The sequence below is a fragment of the Pseudophryne corroboree genome, chromosome 5 (assembly GCF_028390025.1).
Source record: "Pseudophryne corroboree isolate aPseCor3 chromosome 5, aPseCor3.hap2, whole genome shotgun sequence".
NCBI lineage: Eukaryota > Metazoa > Chordata > Amphibia > Anura > Myobatrachidae > Pseudophryne > Pseudophryne corroboree.
The window spans coordinates 7,260,504-7,274,378 of NC_086448.1; the positions used below are offsets into that span (position 1 = coordinate 7,260,504).

General features: G+C 45.9%; 2 non-coding genes across 2 annotated transcripts; both read left to right on the top strand.

Moving 5' to 3' along the window:
• The first annotated feature begins 783 nt into the window (after positions 1-783).
• LOC134929715 (5S ribosomal RNA) lies at positions 784-902 on the top strand. The gene has a single exon (XR_010178627.1). It is a non-coding gene; the product is annotated as a 5S ribosomal RNA (ribosomal RNA).
• A 2,275-nt stretch (positions 903-3,177) lies between these two features.
• Positions 3,178-3,296, top strand: LOC134931625 (5S ribosomal RNA). The gene has a single exon (XR_010179165.1). It is a non-coding gene; the product is annotated as a 5S ribosomal RNA (ribosomal RNA).
• The last annotated feature ends 10,579 nt before the right edge of the window (positions 3,297-13,875 follow it).

Genomic DNA, 13,875 nt, shown 5'->3' on the forward strand with positions numbered 1-13,875 from the left:
TCCACCCGTGGCCTGGACTCTGTGCAAAGCAGCCCAAGCCTTCAACCGCCATTCCCAGTCACCAAGGAGACCAGCGCTGTCCTGAAGAAGGCTTTCCGTAGCCCTTCCCATTCTGTGGCAGACGTGGCCCATGCCAGCCACTGCCCAAGTAATGAGGCCAGAAACAAAGCACTTAGCTGCTAAGGGCCTGGGAGAGGGCAGGCTGCAGGGAAAGCTGCCCACCTACCCACCCTAGTGTGATGGCCTTGCTGCTGTAAGGCGCTAGGGGCGAGGCCATCTGTAAAGATATAAGAAAGGGTCTGAGACGCTGCTGCGTAGTAACAGGAATGCCAGAAGGAGGCCAGGGTGTGACAGTAGGATTGTGGGGCAATAAGGAGGAATACAGGGGGTATAGGAACTTAGGTCATACTTGCCTACCTGACCCTCTCCATGAGGGAGAAAATGCTCTGTTCCTGGACTTTCCTGGTAACCTTTGGTGAAACACCTTTCTTATCAATTAACTAGCTCACCGCAGGTGATGGCAATCATACATTACCAGGAAAGTCCAGGAACAGAGCATTTTCTCCCTCATGGAGAGGGTCAGGTAGGCAAGTATGAGGAAGGTTCCAGAGGCAGCAGCAGCAGTAAGATGTGGCCGGATGATAGGAGAAGAGAGAGGGAGCCTTGTGCTGTGATGCAGGCAGAGTCTGGAGCTGAGTAACAAGCAACGTGCAGCTGGGCTGGGGAGGTGGATCCAGGCTGCTGGTGACAAGTAGAAAAGGAGCAAGTGAGAGCCTTGTCTCTGCCTACGGCCACACCACCCTGAACACGCCCGATCTCGCCTGATCTCGGAAGCTAAGCAGGGTCAGGCCTGGTTAGTACTTGGATGGGAGACCGCCTGGGAATACCAGGTGCTGTAGGCTTTTGCTTTTCTAGGCTGCAACCAGCAGGGGTCGCTCTTGTCAGCTTCTTTTTCTTCTTCATTTTTTCAAATTAAACTTTTTTCTTTCTTTCTTTCTTTCATTCCTCTATGTTCATGCAGAAAACCCGAACCGTTTACCACTCGGCGGCAGCCCCATACTCATCAGGATAATGCATACACCACTACGTTAGCAGCGCCGTACATCCCACCTAGTGTCACCGACACAGTGAAATCACAGCGATGCTGCGCCCAAATTTCCTGCTGCAACAGACAGTGCGCTAAAGGCGTCACCTGGCACACAGGTTATACGGCCACCTCACACACTGGCAAAGTGTCTGCCCTCAAACCCAGTCCACTGCATTGCTGGGCACCTTATCATCCAGATATCAGGTCAGTCCTAAACATCTGGACCATAACCAACGTCATAGTGAATCCTGCATGTATGCACTTTTTATTCAGTGCCCGGACATGCAGCAGACACGGGAACTGGATGCAGTGCAATATGTACTAAGCCTCGGAGAGAGATAAAGTGGATGGAGGTAAAGAACCAGCCAACCAGCTCCTAACTGTCATTATTCAAACACAGCCTGTAACATGGCAGTTAGGAGCTGATTGGCTGTTACTTTACCTCTGGCCACTTTATCTCTCTTTAAGGCATAGGTCTGCAAACTCGGTCCTCATTACCCCCACACAGGGCATGTTTTGCAGGTCTCCTCACAGAATCACAAGTGAAATAATGAACTCCGCCTGCGGACCTTTTCAAATGTGTCTGTGAGTAATTAATCCACCTGTGCACCTGCTGGGTTACCTGCAAAACATGCACTGTGTGGGGGTAATAAGGACCGAGTTTGCAGATCTATGCTTTAAGGCTTAGTACATAGTCCCCCTATGTCTGTTTCCCAACAATGGATGAGTGTGAACATATAAATGGTGTCCTTTCACCAATGTACTATGCTGAGTCCGCATGCTACTTCTCCTCCAAAAGGTAAGTATAGCTCTCACTTCCGCGTGGAACCACAAGTCTCAGCCAGTCTGCTTGGAATTTTTCCTGTCAGCTGCTTATCTGCGTCACACTGCTGGATGGCGTCTCCCGGCGCTCCTCTCTCAGCAGCTACAACTGTCGCCCCTCCAACTGTTCCCTTTTATTTGGAAATCAACTCTGGGCCCCTCTTTTAAAATGGCCAAATTAGAGGAGGCTCTCACTGGCCACAAAATGGCTGTCATCAGAATAATCACCTGTAAAGTGATCTTTTGGGAAAGTAGCATATTACTTGTGGGTGGGACAGGTGTGTAAGTAATACCTCACAGCCTCAGCAGGGGATCACAGGAGGCCATCTTCTCTAGGCCCCAATGCCTGGTGTGGGCCCACGTCTGCAATGTTCCAGCAGTAGCAGCACCGTCCTGAGGTGCACAGGAATCCTTGTGCAAAGCCACTGCTAATTCCAGACAGCTGCCTGAGTCCACAATGTGTTCCTGGCTCCCAGCAACCCTCCACCCGTGGCCTGGACTCTGTGCAAAGCAGCCCAAGCCTTCAACCGCCATTCCCAGTCACCAAGTAGACCAGCGCTGTCCTGAAGAAGGCTTTCCGTAGCCCTTCCCATTCTGTGGCAGACGTGGCCCACGCCAGCCACTGCCCAAGTAATGAGGCCAGAAACAAAGCACTTAGCTGCTAAGGGCCTGGGAGAGGGCAGGCTGCAGGGAAAGCTGCCCACCTACCCACCCTAGTGTGATGGCCTTGCTGCTGTAAGGCGCTAGGGGCGAGGCCATCTGTAAAGATATAAGAAAGGGTCTGAGACGCTGCTGCGTAGTAACAGGAATGCCAGACGGAGGCCAGGGTGTGACAGTAGGATTGTGGGGCAATAAGGAGGAATACAGGGGGTATAGGAACTTAGGTCATACTTGCCTACCTGACCCTCTCCATGAGGGAGAAAATGCTCTGTTCCTGGACTTTCCTGGTAACCTTTGGTGAAACACCTTTCTTATCAATTAACTAGCTCACCGCAGGTGATGGCAATCATACATTACCAGGAAAGTCCAGGAACAGAGCATTTTCTCCCTCATGGAGAGGGTCAGGTAGGCAAGTATGAGGAAGGTTCCAGAGGCTGCAGCAGCAGCAGCAAGATGTGGCCGGATGATAGGGGAAGAGAGAGGGAGCCTTGTGCTGTGATGCAGGCAGAGTCTGGAGCTGAGTAACAAGCAACGTGCAGCTGGGCTGGGGAGGTGGATCCAGGCTGCTGGTGACAAGTAGAAAAGGAGCAAGTGAGAGCCTTGTCTCTGCCTACGGCCACACCACCCTGAACACGCCCGATCTCGTCTGATCTCGGAAGCTAAGCAGGGTCAGGCCTGGTTAGTACTTGGATGGGAGACCGCCTGGGAATACCAGGTGCTGTAAGCTTTTGCTTTTCTAGGCTGCAACCAGCAGGGGTCGCTCTTGTCAGCTTCTTTTTCTTCTTCATTTTTTCAAATTAAACTTTTTTCTTTCTTTCTTTCTTTCATTCCTCTATGTTCATGCAGAAAACCCGAACCGTTTACCACTCGGCGGCAGCCCCATACTCATCAGGATAATGCATACACCACTACGTTAGCAGCGCCGTACATCCCACCTAGTGTCACCGACACAGTGAAATCACAGCGATGCTGCGCCCAAATTTCCTGCTGCAACAGACAGTGCGCTAAAGGCGTCACCTGGCACACAGGTTATACGGCCACCTCACACACTGGCAAAGTGTCTGCCCTCAAACCCAGTCCACTGCATTGCTGGGCACCTTATCATCCAGATATCAGGTCAGTCCTAAACATCTGGACCATAACCAACGTCATAGTGAATCCTGCATGTATGCACTTTTTATTCAGTGCCCGGACATGCAGCAGACACGGGAACTGGATGCAGTGCAGTATGTACTAAGCCTCGGAGAGAGATAAAGTGGATGGAGGTAAAGAACCAGCCAACCAGCTCCTAACTGTCATTATTCAAACACAGCCTGTAACATGGCAGTTAGGAGCTGATTGGCTGTTACTTTACCTCTGGCCACTTTATCTCTCTTTAAGGCATAGGTCTGCAAACTCGGTCCTCATTACCCCCACACAGGGCATGTTTTGCAGGTCTCCTCACAGAATCACAAGTGAAATAATGAACTCCGCCTGCGGACCTTTTCAAATGTGTCTGTGAGTAATTAATCCACCTGTGCACCTGCTGGGTTACCTGCAAAACATGCACTGTGTGGGGGTAATAAGGACCGAGTTTGCAGATCTATGCTTTAAGGCTTAGTACATAGTCCCCCTATGTCTGTTTCCCAACAATGGATGAGTGTGAACATATAAATGGTGTCATTTCACCAATGTACTATGCTGAGTCCGCATGCTACTTCTCCTCCAAAAGGTAAGTATAGCTCTCACTTCCGCGTGGAACCACAAGTCTCAGCCAGTCTGCTTGGAATTTTTCCTGTCAGCTGCTTATCTGCGTCACACTGCTGGATGGCGTCTCCCGGCGCGCTCCTCTCTCAGCAGCTACAACTGTCGCCCCTCCAACTGCTCCCTTTTATTTGGAAATCAACTCTGGGCCCCTCTTTTAAAATGGCCAAATTAGAGGAGGCTCTCACTGGCCACAAAATGGCTGTCATCAGAATAATCACCTGTAAAGTGATCTTTTGGGAAAGTAGCATATTACTTGTGGGTGGGACAGGTGTGTAAGTAATACCTCACAGCCTCAGCAGGGGATCACAGGAGGCCATCTTCTCTAGGCCCCAATGCCTGGTGTGGGCCCACGTCTGCAATGTTCCAGCAGTAGCAGCACCGTCCTGAGGTGCACAGGAATCCTTGTGCCAAGCCACTGCTAATTCCAGACAGCTGCCTGAGTCCACAATGTGTTCCTGGCTCCCAGCAATCCTCCACCCATGGCCTGGACTCTGTGCAAAGCAGCCCAAGCCTTCAACCGCCATTCCCAGTCACCAAGGAGACCAGCGCTGTCCTGAAGAAGGCTTTCCGTAGCCCTTCCCATTCTGTGGCAGACGTGGCCCACGCCAGCCACTGCCCAAGTAATGAGGCCAGAAACAAAGCACTTACCTGCTAAGGGCCTGGGAGAGGGCAGGCTGCAGGGAAAGCTGCCCACCTACTGTCAAAGTCAGAAAAATATCACGCTACACACTGCCATATATGCACCTCATGCGAGTGCCTGCTGCGTGTGCATGAGCCCTCCCGTGCGTGCGCATACTCTCAGTTGCGTGCACCCGCAGGCGCACGGTATGCGCATTTATGGTAGAGTTTATGTGCGTCTAGCGGGCGACTCAATCGTAACATATTTTAGTCATATAATGTATTTTGTAGATTATGGTCCCTTTGATAGAATCTGAAAGTTTAGTTAATATAGCATGTTCGGGGACAAAGAGATTCCTCTTTGTTTGATACGAAGGGTCAGACAGGGGTTACACAGTGGTGTTTAGTATCCATCGGAAGAGAATATAATTAGCACTATTCCGGTGTTGGTTTGAAGCGGATTACTCGCTCGTGCGTATAGTTATGGACATAAGAAGTTTATGGACATTTACTATATTTGCACTTCATTACCCATGCGGCGGGAAACCCAGTTTCCCTCCCACCTGAGCAGTTTGAAATAGTCACAGCCCACCTGTATGAACCAACCTATGACCTTTTGTTATAATGCAGAGACGAATTCCTGTGTCCAATGAACAATAAGAATGTAGGGACCATTGTACTGTACTGTGTGTAAGTGTATATAAAGACAAGCCGATCTGGGCCAGCTCTCTACTCTCTTCAACGGTTCTCATTGCTGATAATCGGGAGCTGGATATCCAGAAAGGCGCTTGCGATTGTTTCCCCTGGTGCGTAAGTTCGTACGGTATTCCATACGCCAATTGCGTACTGTGTTCTTTAGCCTTTTAGAGTGTTTTATTCAAGGTATAGAATAGGCATTGTCAATTGGGGACTCGCCCGCTCTTCACATATCTGCACTAGGTAATTCCAGCAGACATTATCGGTCAGCAAAAGGCGGGAGGTAATATTCCTCGTAGTGCTGACCAGATAAGCGTCTGCTTCGCTTAGTAAGGAGTGCTGAAGGAATCCGGAACCAAAAGGTAGGAACAGTACGTTATTGTCTTTTAAAACCTGTTTAGTTTCTGTTTTGCGAACGTACGCATAAATACACACACCTGTATTCCTTGGTTAGTATTATTTGTCCGTATTTCATTCTCCTGATTGCCACACATTAGTGATAACGTGTTGAGACATTTGTTGTTATTAATAGTTAAAAGTAATATTTAAGGGAATAATTGTAAAAGGCACGCACACAATCTTGCCTAGAATACAAGGGAGATTTGAGTGGTGGTCAGTGAAGGATTACTGTTAAAGATCATTCACATTGATAAACGTGTAGTGTGTAACTGTGGACGTACTTGGTCTGTGTACACGTGTCTTTACAAGGGCAGGGCGTACGCAGCAAGGGTCAACGCACGGAGCGTGTATTACGCAACGGAGCGTACGGATACGCCCACATGATACAAACCGCACGATAGTATTGTTTAGTAAGCGATAAGGAAATAACGCGAAAATAACACAAATCTATCTCAAATCCAAAAGTTTAAAAGTTAAAAGAAAAAGACTTTCTCTGTTGCAATTCTTCTGGGTTGAGCTAATACCGAATGAAAGGATTTCTGTGCAGAAATAAAAAAAAATTAAAGTGTACATGTGGTAAGAGTGTGTGTATATATAAGATTTATCTTTTATTACGGAAGTGGGAACCATAGGCCAGTAGAAAGAGATACACCAGCGAGAGTGATATCGTGGGGTGGCTTGGGAGGCGTCCCTTGTTAGACTCGACACATTAATGAGCAGTAGAGTCTGCTGTACATCACAGACCAGGAGGTCACAGACCAGGAGGTCACAGACCAGGAGGTCACGGAACAAGAGGTTCAGGTACAGCAGACTAGAAGTAGAGAGCACAACCGAAGAGGGGTTGGTGCGAGACCCATATAGGCCAAAGAAGCTCATCGCTGAAGGAATTTGCAGCAGAAATTTTCAATTCCACTGATCGTTCCGCACATAAGATTAGTTGCTTGTGTGCAGATACGATTGTACCGCATGTGATTGTGTGCATTAGCGTGTCTTAAATTCAGAAGAACGCTACTTGCACATTGTTAACGTGATTTGTGTAATTTTTATTTTATTTTAAGGGAAGTAGCCTGATCACTCGGGGACATTCCAACAACCGATACTTGCTGGGGACTGGAAGGTCCAACGCGCCCCAGTAAATAAAGGTTCATAGGGGCCCTAGGTTGGGTACAGCAGCTCTGGGAACAGTGATTGCAGTACTGGCCAACGTGGGCGGGAGTTAAGTGGGCGGACATCGAAGCAACACCCCTACCGCAGCCTTACCCCGGACATTTTGGTTTTCTGTGAGGGTTGCCGGAGACCCTGATTGGAAGTCAGAGGTAGTGAAAGCAACGCCTGCAGAGATGGGGGCCACTTGTTCAGGTAAGGGGCGATCAACCCAGGTTCAGGTTGATTTGAAACCGATCAATCAGGTCGGCAAGGTAATGTGTGAGAAATCAGACCAAGATGGTCATTACACAGAAATATTATGCAATGAATGGGAAAGGATGACTGTGCATGACGGGGAAAAGTTTCCCCGGGTAGGTGGTTTTAACCCAGAAGTATTACAGAATTTAAGGAGAAGAGTGTGCCTGATTAAATCTTCAAAAAGGCGTATTAGACATTATGATGATTTAAAATTGTGGCAACAGGAAAGTGAAATGCAAAGAAATTTAACTTACATATCTGACTCTCATCTTGGGAGGAGAGACATGGCAATGGAGAGGATTATGGCTGCAGAGAATGGCACAATGGTGTACGATAAAAAGGCACTTAGCAACTGTATTATAGATGATAAGACTAATTGTAATAAACGTAACGATGATAATTGTAATACTGTTAAATGTACAACTATTAACCCATGCAAGTTGCACCCCATGTTAAACTTCCCTCAGGATTACAAACAAGAAAGTGAGCCCAGCACGATGTCGGTACCTCTTCCAGAAGCCATCCTACAAGACATCCAGGTGGACGCGACCAAATCGGTAAAGGCAGTAATCAAACTCCCTAACGGAGGGTCAGGTGAGGTCGTGTCCACAGGTACGTACGGTGTTATATATCACGCACAAACAAATGTACCCCATATTGTAAGACCAACACAAGGTGATGTAATTGAATTTAGTCCTGTCAGGGTGATCACAGTCCCCAATGGTAAGACTGACGATCAGGGAATCATTCCCGTCAAGGACAGTGCAATGCGCCGTCCCTGGTCCCGGATAGAACTGAGATCAATCATGTCTGAATTCCCTGATCCCAGGGAAGATTTAGTTGCATGTCAGAGATTTATTAAAGAACTAGGAAACTCCACAGAACCCACCAACAAAGATTGGCGACAGTGCTGAGGGCATGTTTGCCCTCCAGTGTTGACCCTGCAAAATTTATTGCTGATTGTAGATTAAACACAGAAGTACCTCGTACGGAGGAACACAATCAGGAATGTATTAAGCAGATCAACCAGCAGTTAGGAGTATATTTCCCAGCCATTGCCAAGTGGAACAAAATCCTCTCCATAAGACAAGGAGAAAGGGAAAGTACTTTTGACTACTTCAATCAAGCACTGCAAGTAATGGCTAGAGACACTGGGATCACAGACATCAAAACAAATGCACAGCATAAAGAAGTAGCGGTTAAGTTATTAATGAATGGTTTAAAGGAGGTGTTGAGAACAAGGGTACAGACCACCAACCCAAACTGGAGAAATATCTCGGTGGCTACATTAAGAGAGGCCGTTATTGATCATGATCAGAACATCACCAGACACAGGGAGTCACGGAGTAATAAGCTGATGGCTGTAAGTATACAGGCTCTAACCAAAAAGCCACACCAGCTTAAGACCCAAAATCCTGTGAGAAATTCAAATGTGGTAGTTTGTTACTATTGTCACAAAGAGGGACATTTTGCAAGAGATTGTAGATCAAGAAGTAGACAAAAGTCATATCAACCCCCTAGACATGAATATGAGCAAAGTTATGACACACCAAATTATAATCAGGTATCACATAGGAAGAATTTTGGGCCACACCCATGATATGTAGTCAGGAAAAGGTGATAATTAGGACTGATGGTAACCCTGAGGTAACGGTTAATAAATTGGGAGGTCATTCCCTGAAGACACAGGAATGACCGGGTAAAATTTGTAATGTATCTGTGAAATGTTTTCTTTTTCCCCATCTCTGACGGTCATCAGCAGGACTCAAACATTGCATAGCTACTTGGTCTTTGCAGAAGTCTACCAAACCCCAGCATGACCTACCCGCATCAATGTATCCTGGCCAGATACAAAGGGTGGAGTATGGAGGTGCTGGTGGGAGGGACTGAGCAAGGATACCATTGGACATGTAGATATGACAGCCTGATGATGAACGGCAGATCTGACAATGTTTTAAAATGTTTGAAAAATGTTTTTTTTTCCCTGTTGTTGTTTATTGTTGGTTTATGTAATATATGTATATGAATTGTTCTCTCTCTCTTTTGTTTTTTTTGTTTTCTCTCTTCTCACTCATGTTTTCATGTTTTAAAGATGGTATGTCACACATCAGTTAGACAAATGGTGATGCAATATTTTTGCTCCTTACAGAAAGATCGCTGGTTTGGAGGAAATATTGTATCACCGGAGTGTTCGGTTGGAAGACTGAGAGACAGCACCTTTGAGATGACAGCAAAACAAGAAGAACAACAAGACTAGAGAACTAATTATCGTAACAAGTTTCTCTCCCCCTCAAACTGTTTTTCTGTACCCCCATTACAAATTTCTCCTTTTCTCCCCCTGTAAGATGGACTTGCCCCAAGAGACTGTGATATGGATTTTCCTGTTGACCATGATTTTGACCAGAGCAGTCTGTTTCGGTGAGAGTACCAGTGAGGTCGAGAAAGGATCCAGAAGGGTTTCTGATGACTTAGACGGAGGTGTAGATTTCCAAGAACAACATAATCACCGAGTAAAGGCGAGTATCAGAAAACGATCTGGTAGCATTGACAATAGAAGGAATTGTGAAGGATTGTTAGCTGAATAGAACTGTATCTGTAGACTCTGTGACAGTGTAGTTGAGGATGGGTGTATCAAGAAATGCCAATCCAGTTTTAATATCCACATGGACCGGCATCCATTGAGTGACTATCACTCCTTAGTGGGTAAAGTGTTAAATCAGACAGATTGTTGGGTATGCTCTCAAGTACCTCAAGGCCATAGCAAATCAGGATTAGTGCCTTTCCCTTTAACTATAGGGGAGGTACTTGAGCTAAGTGGTGGGAGGCCGGTGGACAGGAGGTTTAATATCTCCAGTCCTCCTAGTTTGAAGCTCCACCAATATCATGTGGATAGATCCCTAGTATGTTTTAACATTTCCAATCCCCGAAAGCCGGGAAATTGGGAAGTGTCATGGAATAACCAAACCATGACCTTTTCATACAGAGCCGATAGAATGCCTACAGATACAGAACTTATACGCCACATAGCCGGTAGCGGAAAATATTTCCGATATAGGTATACCCTAGGAAGTAGGACCATGAGAGTTGGAGAGGTATCACCAGGATACTGTGCACATATCGTACAAACTGATACGTGTACTAAACAGATGAGAGAATTAGGGTTAGGAGATTTCATATGGAAAATGTGTAATATGGTAATGTCCTACTCCGTCCCATATGTTCTCCCCGATGATGCATATTTCATATGCGGGAGGAAGGCGTATAAGTGGCTTGCCCCAAACTCAGAAGGGTTATGTTACATTGGAAAAGTACTGCCTGAGGTAATGACCGTATCCCACACTAAAATGAAGGATATTCACCGCAGTGCCCAAGCTCCTTATACTCACACTCATTACGAACACATCGTTAAACGGCACCTGATAGAAAGAACAGAGCATCCGGCCTCTGACCTGATCCATGAATCCACCGGGATTCAATTCCTAATCGCGTTAGATATCACTCGTACCGCCAGAGGAGTGATAAATTATAAATATATATCTGCGCTTGCAAATTTATTAGACAATATCACTGAAATGTATGATGACACATTCAGGTATACCGGAAGGGAGCTCCAAGCTTATAAAACAGAACTGGTTCAGCATAGGATGATTCTCAATTATCTCACAGCTGTGACAGGCGGGTATTGTGTTACCCTAGCGACTCAGTATGGAATAAAGTGCTGCACATATAATACAAACAGCACCGAGGACCCGGCCGAGGTCATAGACAAAAAGATGGATGACATTTTGCAATTAAAATGGGAGTTCCGAAGGAAACACAATCTCACCCTTGCCGCTGTGGGTAATGAGCTGACCAGTTGGGTGTCATGGTTGAACCCACGAAATTGGTTCTCTGGTTTAGGAGAATGGACTCAAGGAATTATCATGGATGTAGGGAAATTTCTTTTGTGTATTCTGGGTGTCATCATAGTGGTCGGTCTGATATTTAGATGCGTTCGGGTTTTAACAAAGTGTAAACGTAGCGCCCGAGTGATGAGTTTAAGAAGTGAAGATACTGTAAAAACAACGACTGATTTGGTTTATGACCCAACGATAGAGACAATGTTGTGATGAAAATGTGATTCCACGGTCCGTTTCTTTCACCCGTTTCTCCTTTGTTTTCCTCCAAGGTACAAAGACATCCGCTTGGAAGAAGAATTTGACAACCTTTTACACAGACAACTGATGGACTATGCCATAGACCCCCATATCCCTAGTACCTTTAATTTTACGCTAGCCCAACACTTTTTGTAAGTCTATGGACATTGAGAAAGCTTTTGCTCGCACTTTGGCAAAAGCCCAAGGAGACTACAGTCAACATGTACATCGAGACAAGACAAGACACAAGACAAGACCTCAATCGGCAAATGTACATTAAACTCACATAGTTTACGACTGCATTTACCATAATTGCTTCTTATCTTCATCTCTACAACCTTCAGGTAATGACACACATAGTCGATAGGGAATATAGGCACAGATATCAGCACTCACATATCCCCCTATTCATGTATCATCAACTAAAATGTGCTCCCCCATTTTGTTGCAACCAAAAGCCGAAAAGAGCTCGGTAAAGTTTGACAGCCCATCCACAGACCCGTACCATGGGATAAGAAGGAATTCAAATGTATACTTCGCAATACCTCGAAGCTTGATTTAAAACACGTACGGCACGATGATACATGACCCCCCAAACATGGATTCATACACACATGCTTCTGCTATCTCACTAGGTCATACCGTTTTCCCACCTTCTCCCCTACCCAATCATAGAAATGTATTATACATGACATATATTTTTTTTCTTTTGAACTGTTTTAGGAAGTGGCAGTTATTGGTGACTGCCAAAGGGTGGACTGTCAAAGTCAGAAAAATATCACGCTACACACTGCCATATATGCACCTCATGCGAGTGCCTGCTGCGTGTGCATGAGCCCTCCCGTGCGTGCGCATACTCTCAGTTGCGTGCACCCGCAGACGCACGGTATGCGCATTTACGGTAGAGTTTATGTGCGTCTAGCGGGCGACTCAATCGTAACATATTTTAGTCATATAATGTATTTTGTAGATTATGGTCCCTTTGATAGAATCTGAAAGTTTAGTTAATATAGCATGTTCGGGGACAAAGAGATTCCTATTTGTTTGATACGAAGGGTCAGACAGGGGTTACACAGTGGTGTTTAGTATCCATCGGAAGAGAATATAATTAGCACTATTCCGGTGTTGGTTTGAAGCGGATTACTCGCTCGTGCGTATAGTTATGGACATAAGAAGTTTATGGACATTTACTATATTTGCACTTTATTACCCATGCGGCGGGAAACCCAGTTTCCCTCCCACCTGAGCAGTTTGAAATAGTCACAGCCCACCTGTATGAACCAACCTATGACCTTTTGTTATAATGCAGAGACGAATTCCTGTGTCCAATGAACAATAAGAATGTAGGGACCATTGTACTGTACTGTGTGTAAGTGTATATAAAGACAAGCCGATCTGGGCCAGCTCTCTACTCTCTTCAACGGTTCTCATTGCTGATAATCGGGAGCTGGATATCCAGAAAGGCGCTTGCGATTGTTTCCCCTGGTGCGTAAGTTCTCTGCAACCATATTGTCTCTTATTTAATGTTATAAGCCATTCTCTCTCTCCTTCCCCCTTTAAATGTAATTGTATCTTTATTGTATTTTATGTGTAGTGATTCGGTTAGGTATTTTATGTTATCTTGGTAGTGTATAACTTGTATTGTATTATTCTTTTGTGATTGAACGTTCATTCATTTCCTTAAAAGGCGTTAGACCCTTAGACCGGTATTTGAGTGTTTATTATATTGCTAAGGGGTTCTCTGAGAGTCACATACGCTCATACAGCTTTTAAACTAACAAGGTTACACTGTGTTGCATTTACACCTTATCACTGCACAAGGGTTTACAGTATAAGTACATTGTTTATGGTATTGTTTTAAAGGTTTAACACTGTGAGCGTCAGCGCCACTTGTGATCTCCTCGTGGTCCCAAGCGTCCGCTACGCTGATAGCGTATCATTACGTCAGTCGGCAGCCTATAGCGTGCTTGCCTTTACGCCCTAAGCCGTGAGCAAACGTGATGCTCGTGCGTCTCGTCCACGGCTAAGCGTTCGTTACGCTACGTGCGTACTCTTACGGTATTCCATACGCCAATTGCGTACTGTGTTCTTTAGCCTTTTAGAGTGTTTTATTCAAGGTATAGAATAGCCATTGTCAATTGGGGACTCGCCCGCTCTTCACATATCTGCACTAGGTAATTCCAGCAGACATTATCGGTCAGCAAAAGGCGGGAGGTAATATCCCTTGTAGTGCTGACCAGATAAGCGTCTGCTTCGCTTAGTAAGGAGTGCTGAAGGAATCCGGAACCAAAAGGTAGGAACAGTACG